We start from the raw sequence: 12,037 nt of genomic DNA on the forward strand, positions 1-12,037 counted from the left end.
ACACGTTCCGTCACTCGGAGTACGAAACGCACCTCGTTTCCCGTGCCCGGGCTAACTCCTATCCCGAACACGATGCAATATGCATGATATGCATGAATGCAACTAAGATACAGCCTAGCATGCACAATGCTATGAAAATGAGATGTCTCGAAATGCGTGCACACGGGCACGCAAACCGAGGAAATGCATAAATGCGATCTAAGATACAACCTAGTATGCACTATGCTGTGAAAATGAGATGCCTCGAAATGCGTGCACACGGGCACGCAAACCGAAGAAATGACATACGCAATGCAAATGACATGGAAATATGATATGGGCTTACACTAACATGAGAGAGCCTCAGCCACACTCATATAAGAGGCCGATGGATGAAAATGAAGTGCCTCGAAACGCGTGCACACGGGCACGCAAACTGAGGCAATGGCATACGCAATGCAATATGGCTAAAATGGCATATAGAATGCAACATGGACTTACACTAACATGAGAGAGCCTCAGCCACACTCATATAAGAGGCCGATGGATGAAAATGAAGTGCCTCGAAACGCGTGCACACGGGCACGCAAATCGAGGCAATGGCATATGCAATGCAATAATGGGCTTACACCAACATGAGAGAGCCTCAGCCACACTCACATAGGAGGCCATCAGATGAAAATAAGACAACTCGAAATGCGTGCACGCGTGCACGCAAACCGAGGACCGACCCTCAGGCACCGAAATGCCACTCTTATGAGACATGGCAAAGACATGGAAAATGATATGCAAACATGCAATTCTCAGTAGCAAAATGAGGGGTAAAACAGCCCCGAAACGAGGCGAAAGTACACCCAATGCATGGAATTTCTCCCGAAATGCAAGATTAAGTACGTGAAATGGCTTACAGCTATACAAAGCATGCATAATTGATACATGGAATGAAAAGACAGAAGCAAGGAAGCCTCAAAATAAGCATTTTTACAGTTCAAAGCATGGCCAAACAGCTAACCGAAACAGGGCAAAACTAGCATGCAAAAATGGCCCTAAATGTGAGGTTATGAAGCAACTCACAGCTGCTGACCTCAAACAGGTTAGGGCCCTTCAACAACATTGAAGAGGGGCCCAAAATAAGCCACTTTACAGAACTGTAAAAACCCCAAAAACAAACATAGATATGGCTAAGCTCTTATGCAAGAAAATGGGCCAAAAGGTGGCCAAAGAAGCAAGTGGTATATGCAAAGCCCAAACTGAAAAATGCCCTTCTAAAACACTGAATAGGGACCAAAAATATGCACATTTACAGTTTATGGAAACCCCAAAATCAGTACACAAACATGCTAGAAATGCAATGCAAAATGAGGCTCAAAAGTGCCTATAACATGAGGTATACAAAGAATTCACCAAACGAGCAAATACCCTTAATAAAACATGTTAATAAGGTCAAAATAAGGCCACTTTCAGTTCTGATCATGGTCCAAAAATAGAAAAATGATAGGCTAGTGAAGCATGCAAGAATATTGACATACAAGGAGATATTGAAGCAAGTGCAATATGGGGGCCTCAAACAGTGTTGAGCCCTTAAGAAAAAGTGAAAAAGAGCTCAAAATAAGGCCACTTTCAATTAGGGCCGGAGCTCAAAACAGTAGGCATATATGGCTAAGAAATGGTGCAAAAATGAGCTAGAAAAGAGGGAAAGTCTACTTACCCTTGAAGACCAACACTTTTGTTGCTTCTTGGACCAGATTTGATGACTCTAAACTGCTGGAATCCCTTCCTTTGCTGCTGGAATGGAGTGGTGATGGTAGAGCTTGAAGATGATGAAGAAAATGGAGCCAAAACTTGAAGGAAATGGAGTGATATGTATGTATATCCTCAAGCCAATTCTTGTAACCCTTTCTCTTGAGTTGGGAGGCCAACTATATAGGCAAGAGAGGGAGAGAAGGGTCTAGGCAAAAGTGGAGGGAAATGAGGCCTCTTTTCCCTCCAAAAGGGTCCCCCGGATATAGATATTTTCGGGGGAAAACCAAGGCACAGCTGGAATGTACTCAACCTGAAAAAGCAGGCTGGCCTGACATTTTGGCTGCAGGTGGCCGGCCGGCCACTTCCCCTAGCCGTCCGGCTAGGTCAAAGGGAAAAAAGTGGCCAGCCACCCCCTAGGATGAAGCCCTAGAAGTTAGCTTTCCAATGGCGCAAACCTTGCATTAAAATTCCTCCTGTAGAAAAAGTTATGCCCTTTTCCGTGAAGCCGCGCAGATTCGGTCCAACCAGACTTCAACCAACCACATCTCCCCCCCGGACTTGGACTTAGGAGATTCTTGAGTGAAAAATAAAGCCCCGGAAGTAAGCTTTCCAATGGTGGTGGCCTCATATCTTAATTCCTCTTGTGCAAAGAGTTACGCCCGTTTCGGTGAAGTCGCGCAAATTTTTCTCCTTCCCGGATTCATGTTGAACCACTTTTGACCAAAAAGAAGTTGGATTTTCAGCAAAATTGCTTGCCTCCCACCCTCCTACAAGCTTTCTAACAGTGAAAATAAGGTCTCCACCAAAAATGAGCCCAAACCGATGCAAAATGAAGGTTCGGGGGCCAAAACGCGCAGCCCGAGGCCCCGAAAACTGGCTGTTAGGCACCGGGAGTGGTGTTCGACCACGAAGTGGGTCTCTCAGATCTCAGTGTCCCTCAAAAGGGAGTAAAAAGGAAGTATGCCAAAAATCAGAGCAAACGGAGATGGTTAAGCGGTCCCGAACCGAGGCACACGGCCAACGGTCCCGAAAAACCGGAAACCGGACTCCGAAATGGGCAAAATGGCCTATAGCCACAAAATGTAGCCCACGACCACTGAGAGATGGTCTACGGAACCTCTCCCTCCCCTCAGGAAAAGAAACAGAGAAAACCGAGTCTGGTTCGCAAACCGAGGCAAGGCACAGAAGAGGGTTCGGAAATCCGGAGGCAGGGCTCACGGCCGCGACTCTGAGACTTCTGAACGAGCACATTATGCAACATCACCAAGCGCCCAATTGGTGACGTCTGAGTCTTAAGGTCGGTCAAAAATGGGGTGTCTACAACAGGGCTGTCGCCGAGGCCTTCGAGGAACGTACACATAAGGTCCATGATGTGAAGCAACTGCAAAACAAGTACGCGTTACTGAAAAAGGATTGGCCGTCGTGGTCATGCCTGATGGACAGCAGGCATGGGCCAACTGGCATAAGTTACAATGAAGCAACTGGTTTGATACAAGCATCCGACGACTGGTGGGCCCATTATGAAAAGGTAACAATTCCATATTCTTGTTTGTAACATCCAACGTGATAGTCATGCATATGTTACAATATATATTTATAAAAATTCTTCATTAATATTTTAATGTGACCAAAAACAAGAACTAAACCTGGTTAGACACCTACTTTTCACCCCAACAACCGTTGTTATACTTGCCAAGTTGTCTATCAGTCTCTCTATCTCCCTCCCTATGTATGACTGTTTTGTGAAATTTTTTTAGCTGTTTTGTGAGTTTTGTGGGCAAGTACTTGACTTTCACTGCCATTTCGTACTCCAAATTGCATTGGTGTGTGTTTGACTGGCATTCAACCTATGTGGTTACCTGCACTATGTATAACGCTCAAGAATAATAAAGCTATCAGCTCGCAAAAGTATGAGTTTGCATCTAGGTGGTGATGAATCATGATTGGTATGAGCTGGGACTCTCTTCAAATGTTTTGTAGGACTGTTACTGGGGTTCTCTTTGGCTCCTTCTTGAGCCATATAAGATCAAACCCCCGTCATGTATATTACAGTGCACACTTTTATTTAAGACTGGATTTCATTTTTGCATGATCGGTTCTTGCTATCTCCATTGTAGTTTCTTGTTGTTATGGTCTGATGTATTAGTTTGGTTCCTTCCATCTCCATGATAGCTTGCTGATGTAATGACCATGCTTTGATTATGGTCCTCTTTCGTGCCATTTCATTGTAGTTTCTTGATCTTATGGTCGTGCTTTTGCACTAGTTTGGTTATTTCCTTCTCCATGATAGTCTGTTGAAGTGATGACCATACTTTGATGTATGAGTTTGTTTCTTGTTATTTCTACATCATGTTCACATTATGACCATGCTTTAGTTTTATGTGCTAATCGACTCCTCTCGATCTCCATTACAACAATTTGATGTTATAGCGTACTTATTGCCATTTCTTTTACGGCATGTTGATGCAATTGGAGATTTTAATATCCGATATGCAATGTTATGCAATGATTATCTGGTGGGTGTATGTCATGCATCTAAAAGTCTTCCTTCATTATCCGAGGCACTTTAATATATTATACATTCACTAACATAGAGCTTGATTTGTGAACCCCTCCATTTTGAATGACCCACTTTCTCTTTATCCATGATGGTAAGATATATATATATATATATATATAAATTTGTATAACGTGATATGGTGGTAGAGAAGAGACACAAACTTTCTTCCCAAAGTTTTTAGTATTTATGGCACGTAAACTACTTTTATACATTGACAAGTGTGATTGGTGTCACATGTCTCTGCATGAGTTTTCAACCAACATGCATCAATGTAAGGGAAGTCCTATCATTTTCACTTCCTATCTGTTTAAATAGTAAATATTATTTGCATACACCACGCCTTGCATCTCCTGCAATAGCCAACTATCATCTACTAATTCTTTCATCTTGCTTAACGATGGGTCATTTTCATTTTTGGATCTTATGCATGCGTCATTCGCATCTTTATTAGATAGATCAGGATTTGGCATGACTACTGCAAAACCACTTTACTGTGTCCTCTTGATGTTATAAATGATCAGATTTCAAAAAATGTGGTGAATACAAGAAACAAGTTGTAGGTCATGATGCCCTTTCTTCCTTAAAATTTGTATTCATCAAAGATGTTACACTTTATTATACATTTATAATATATGGAATATAGCACTCATTATGAGTAGCTTTCCTTTTATAACATTGACCCGTGTTTCATGAATGTGGAAACTTTGGCGACGCCTCATATCTGATTTCTTTTGAAAAATAATGCATTCTACACAATGTTATGGTGTCACATCCCAGATTTGGGAGAATGATTGACAAGTGAATCATCAAGCCTTGACCCATGGGACAAGAAAGCCTAACAAAGGCCTATTCAAAAAATCCCCATGAAAAATATTCTTGGAGTGGATTCAATAAAAAGGACTGCTCACATCTTAAAATTTAGTGGGCTAGGATTCAATAAAAGTTAGATCCTTCTTATATAGTGACGTATTTGTCTGTATAGTGCATGGAGATATCTTTTGAGCCAATACATCGATGATATGTATCAAATGACTTGTGTGCTTAGGCGTTGTCATATTCCTTTTCTTTATTTCTTCAACTTTATTTGTTTCGGTAATATAATTGAAAGATCCTCCTTATCTTTTCCCATCGTTGTTTAAACTCTTTGCATCAGCCTGCATCAGTTTCTCTTACATCATCTACAATGTCGTCTTTTTTCTTTTGTTATTCTTAAATGTGGTTATCTTAAGTTCTTTTTTTTTCTTTACTATTTTTGTTTCTTCCACTCTTCTCACCTTAACCGTATAAAATGCTGAGAACTTCAATAGTGGTATCTTTTTTTATACTTATCTCATTAAGTGGCTTTTATTTTAACAGTAGCTAGGATCTACAACTTTAGTGGTTGATTCAGCCAAAAAATAAAAGGGCAGCCCAGCAATGGAGGGAGTATTGTGCATTGGGGTGACATTTTTTATTCAGCAAAAAAAATATATAATTACTTTTGGCCGCTGTTAGTGTTTTTTGGCAAATAGTGACATGAAAAATATGAAGTTCTATTTAGGTATGATCTAAAACTTAGGACCTCTTTCTTTAAAATAAGAAAAGTTTGTGGGCTATTAAGCTTGGTTATGAGAATTTGAAATGTGATCCAGCTTGCTTTGTCTCTTTCAAACTGATCTTGAAAGAGATTCTAATGATATTGTTGTTTTCTTTTCTTTTTTTAATAATCTTGAAGTGCCTATTAACTTATTGAGCAAATCTAAATAAATCAACAGGCTTTACTATGCATGCTGACTTGGTTTGTTTTGTATATATCACAAGCCAGTCCCCAATGGTTTCTTTCTTGTTTTAAGTTATGTTTACGTGTTTTGGTTTTTCCCAGATTGACAAGAATGCACTGAAGTTCAAAACGAAACCGTTGGAGCATATGGACCTAATGCGAAGGGTGTACGAAGGTGCAACGGCAATCGAGAAATTTGCATGGACACCAGGGGCAGCGTTCGAACTTGTCACCACCGAGGACAATCCTTTGCTGGTAGACGAAGAAGACTGCGAAGACAGCAGTGGTTTGCCCTATTTCCAGCCATCCGCGCAACATGAACACACTGTCCACCACAGTTGTGCGCAAGAGGAGGACACCCCGGTCACTGTACATGCTACGTCATCGGCAATTCACGCTGATGACACACCTACGAGTGGCGGGAGCAAACGCAAATTCAGTCGCACAACACACCCATAGCAAAAAAAAGGACAGAGTGAGGGAGCATCGCTCTTGGCGAGTAGCATGGAAAACCTTGCGTCTTCAGTTAAATTACAGCAACGAGAAGTCCGCGTGCATCATGAGTATAGAGATTCGGCCTCGGACTGTATTCGCAAGTGTATGGCAAGGTTGTACTCCCTACAAGGCTTGGACCCGCAAGACCCACTAATCCCTTACGGTTTGACGCTAATGGACAATCCGGCAAATCAAGCAATATTGTTGCAGATTCCGACGGATGCGGCAGTCATTACTTGGCTGCGAATGAAGAAGTCCCAAAATATGGGTGGCCCATCAGGGCCAAATCACAGCCTCGGAATGACTCGGTGGTTCTGACGGCTTTAGTCACCGGAAAGGGTCATGTTTCATTACTATCTTGCATTAGTTTTCTACCATGTTGTTACCTCCTATGTTTGTTTTACATTTATTTTTTTCCCCTGCCAACAACCCGTGAGTGTGTGCATTTTCTTTTCCTTCCCTTACAAACAGATTCGACAGTGGCTGTACGCTTTTTTTATTACGGAATCGGTGTGCGATGTGTTAGATGTATTATTACTTTTTATGCAGCAGGCTCATTATTTATAAATGTGTTTCCTTTCCTGGGTTTCAAGGGATGCTAACAAAGCAGCTTATTGAATAGTGATGATCCACTTTTTCTTTTGTGTGTTGTATATCTATGGTCTATGCATGAGTTGGGTTTACAGTTATGGTTTGAACTGTAAATTTTATACACTATACATTCATGCTCAGAGGATTACCAAGGCTTTTAGAAATGGCATAGAAATGGCATAATGGAGGTGGAACTTTCCACAAGTCAGCGTGCGTTGCTGCAAGAACGGTTCATAGAAATAAAACGATAAATAGTACTAAAATAATTACATTCACTTCTTTTTTAGTAAGGTTATAATGAATGAAACTAATAGTGTGAAAATATAAAAATATACATACATTTAAGTGTAAAAACGATGATAATAATTTTTTTTTTAATGTACATGACTTAAACATAAAAATATACATACATTTAATAAATTATTGATGAAAAGGAGTTAAATAGTATGTGAATAAAAAATACTACAAAAGATCAATAAAATTATGTCAAATTTGTGAAACTCAACAGAGGTTAGTGTAGAGCATTGGACAGGTGCTACAATTGTACCCAAAGATTTTAATGTACCCAAAGATTTTTGTCAACTTGCTTCAATATTGTCTATTTGTGAGAATTGGACAGGTGCTACAATTGTAGAGCATAGCTTTTTCATTAGGCAAGTTGCTTTGTGATGTAGTAGATGTACCCCTCACATTACTGCAGCAGCCACGTGAATACTGTTGTGTTCATAGGAATCTGGACGTGTAAAAATTACTTTTTCAGTCAATATGTGCGTACCCTGTATGTGATAAACAGCTTTTGTTATTTTACATTTGCAAAATCAGTTTTTATTTCATGTGTAAACGAATATGAATTCCTTATATTTTTTGTTTGTTGTTTATTTGGTGTATAAATGGTTGTCTCGGTTCATAAATGTCTCGGTTCATAAATGATTTTGATTTTGTATTGTGAACACATTTTTTTATTTTATTTATTTGAACAAATTAAAATGTTGACTATAAGATATGAAAAATACGTAGAGAACACAATAATGATTATTCAACAGAACAAAATGAAATTGTGTGAACACTGTTTCACAAAAATCATACCAGAACAAGCTGTCCAGTTTATTATCATGGCTGCACAAAATATTATTTTGTGCACATTATTAAAATGTTTTTTGGTTCCCACAAAAAAGTGAATCAAACATGTAGGCACCCTTGACAAGTTGTTGAATCCCTTACATCACAAAAAGCTACGCACATGAAACAAAATGGCCCCCATAACCTTGGCCATTATATTCTTCCCCTCTTGTCTATTTTTTTCCTTCTTAGTTCAGAGTGTGGTTTTCTCTCTGTCCCTCTCTCTCAATCTACCCAGAACTCGTTTATTTCCTTGGAAGTTTTTCAAGTTTTTCACATTTTTTGTTCTTACATTTCCAAATGGCGAACGACGCAGGTCCGAGTCACCGCGTGCAACATGGTACATCCTGGGAAGCTATCGATGAAATTGCGAGGGAAATGGTGGTCAAAACTGATCATAACTTGGTAGAAGCATGGAGTAGTGCGGCAAGATATTATTACAACCATTATCACAAAGTCTCTCGAAATACATCAATACTTTCAAGACGTTTATGGATGTTTGAGTTGTTTAACGGCCACCAGGGCCGGTTTGAAGACAATGTTAGTATGTCACAACCAGTGTTCATGTTGTTATGCGATGCGCTTCACAGTTTTGGATTGACGTTGCCGTAGCGGGAGCATGGTGTTCCGCTGGAAGAGAAGGTAGCCATTTTTATTTGTGCGTTGCAGGGTCTATCTTGGAAAAATTTGCAAGAACGATTCCAACACTCAATGGAGACAATGTCACGCAATTTTCATGAGGTAATGCAAGTTATGATACCGTTTACATCGGTTCATAGTAGGAGTCTTACGCTCGAACAAGTACAACAAGGGGCCATCCACATTTACGGTCGCAGCAGCGGTATTGGCCATTCAAGGTGACAATTTCCATAAATGTGCAATTTTTTTAAAGCTTAGAAGAAAACCATGATTAAGTTATGTTAAGTTGTGAAAAATTGGTGCGTTGCATAGGACTGCATCGGTGCATTAGACGGGACGCACGTGATGGCTCGTGTCTCACAGGAGTACGCCACATCATACTATGGCCGGAAAGGCGTGCCGACACAGAATATAATTGTTGTATGCGACTTTAATTTGTGCTTCACATTTGTCTCTGCCGGTTGGGACGGGAGCATGCACGACAGCCGAGTTTTGCACTACGTGACAACCGAAGAGAAACATCGCTTCCCGCACCCCGCACCAGGTAAAAAATATTAAACAGAAATATGAATATGTAGAAACTATAAATATAAATATTTTCAATAATGTATTTTCTTGGCAACAAAATTGTGAAAATTATTGTCTTTTTCTTATTTTTTTTATTTTGTCAACAAAATCAGTTGTCTAATGTAGTTTATTTCCCATTGTTCAAAATTTTTGCAAACAAATTTAAAAAATGAAACAAACGAAAATGAAAAGTTTTGAAAAATAATTAAGTGGTAAATAAGAATGTGAAAATGAAAATGAAATGTTATAATTTATTATTTAAATGAATTAAAAAAGTACTCCAAATAGAAATGTTGTTAATGAATTAGAAAGTAATTAGAAAAATAATTTCGTAATTGGAAATATAATTTTTGCACAACAAAAGAACTTCACAATGAAATAGTAATTGAAAACAAAAATGGAAAAAGAAAAAATTACTAACAAAATAATTGACAACTCTTAATTCTTATAAATTGTGCAAGAATTAATTCTTATAATTCGCAGAATATGCAGTAATTAGAAATATAATTTTGCACAACAAAAGTAATTGCGAAGAAGAGTAATTGAAAACAAAAGGTCTTAACAAGAATAATTCATTATTAGACGAACAAAAATTGAGACAAGTTAATTGAAATATAATTTAAGTGGTAAATAGTAATTGAAAACAAAATTGGGATAAGAACAATTTTTATTAATGAAAATGTAATTGTCATAAAAAAAATTAATTATTATAATTCACAAGCAATGTTGTAATTGGGAATATAATTTTTGAGAACAAAAGAAATTGGGAGAAGGAGTAATTGAAAACAAAATTGGGAAAAAATTACTTTTAGTAATGAAATTATTCAACAAATTTATTATCATTAAAAAAAAAAAAAGTTACGAACCAAGACAAATTAATTGAAGAATAATTTAAATGGTACACAATACTGTCAAATTGAAAATGAAATGAAACAAATTTTGCAGGAAAATACTATTTGGTGGATAGTGGTTACAGCAATAAGACAGGGTACCTAGCCCCTACAAGGGGTATGGGTATGACCAAAATGCCCATTGAAATCGAACACCGCAGAATCAGTTCGAAATGTTCAACAAGGTACATTCGTCACTGCGTAGTTGTATCGAGCGGACATTCGGTGCCTGGAAGTCCAGGTAGGGGGCATTGCGGAATATGCAGAAGTTAAGTTTTTCTAATCAAGTTACGTTTGTATGTGCGTCGATCGCGTTACATAACTTCATACGCTGATATAGCGAACTTGATGAGGTCACAATGACTATCCCAGACAGTGACGATTACGTGGCCCCCCAAATGCCCGACCACGACAAATATACACGGGTTGCTGATGTGATAGAGGAAGGGGACTCCGACCCTGCAATGGCCGTTGTAAGAGCAAACATTACGAACGCACTCGTACGGCAAGCGCATCGGTAGGGGCAAATTGGAAATACAAGAATATTGGTTGAAGGTTGTTAATATCTGTAACGCCCCACTCCCGGGTCGTTAAATACACTAAAATAGCCTTAAAAAAATACAAGTTTTGCTCCAAAAAATAATAACTACAAAATCGTCTCCAAATGGTATAATATCTTCCAAATATTCTATAGCACAATTATCTCCAAAATAAACAATGTTACATCTATCTCCAAATTTAATAATTACAGTGGTGGGTCCCAAATCTTTATATTAATAAATCTTTTTAATCTCAAATTTGAGCTCCACTAAAATCTGCTCCGCACCTGAAAAATAAATTAATTCGGGAAGTATACAATACGACAGAAATACAAGGCTCAGATACAGAATAAATTAACAGGAATCTAACAATTTATGACATTAAATCAACGATACGATAATCAAACAATTTACCAAATTGCACAACAAATCAACTATAATTTATCTAGGACCAAATACTTGGTCCTACTCAGTACATGACCAGTGAATAAATTTATTTATTCACCCACCTCACCCAAGCTCCATGCTTATCCGGACATTTTGGTGTAAACAATTAATAAGATTCACTTGATCCATGTACGGAGTATTTCCATGTCATTCAGTCAGACAAATCACCATTTTAATACTGAAATATTTGTAGAGAATTTTACCAAATGATCAGAATATCAATGATTCGACAACAAATGATTTTACCACAATAATCAAATAGATCACAAATTAAGGATAATTTAAAATAAGAGAACTCTTTGCAAAGAGATTTAAATAGAGCATATTGTATACAACCCGAATTTACCTCAAAATAATTAATTCCATCACCATAAATCTGAAATTGCTCCATGGATCTCTAAAATAATTCTGATCTCCTGTAAAATTACTAACTCTCATATCTAAACTTAATATTTCTACTCTACACAATTTATGAGAGGGGAGAGCTGAATGAAGGAAGGATTGTGAAGAGCTCTTCTCACTCTGCTGATTTATAGAGGAATAAAGGAGAGAAAGAAAAGATAAAAAAATCAAAAGTTAATGGAATGATGAAGTGATGGAATGATGGGTTTGGTATGCCATGTCAAAGAACTGTGGATTGCCCACGGTTTTGTCTTTTTTTTTTTCTTTTTTTTTATTGTTTCTTTTTCCACGTGATGGGGAATTGTGG

Source organism: Camellia sinensis, chromosome 13 (genome assembly GCF_055761805.1).
Source record: "Camellia sinensis isolate YWXY chromosome 13, ASM5576180v1, whole genome shotgun sequence".
Classification (NCBI taxonomy): domain Eukaryota; kingdom Viridiplantae; phylum Streptophyta; class Magnoliopsida; order Ericales; family Theaceae; genus Camellia; species Camellia sinensis.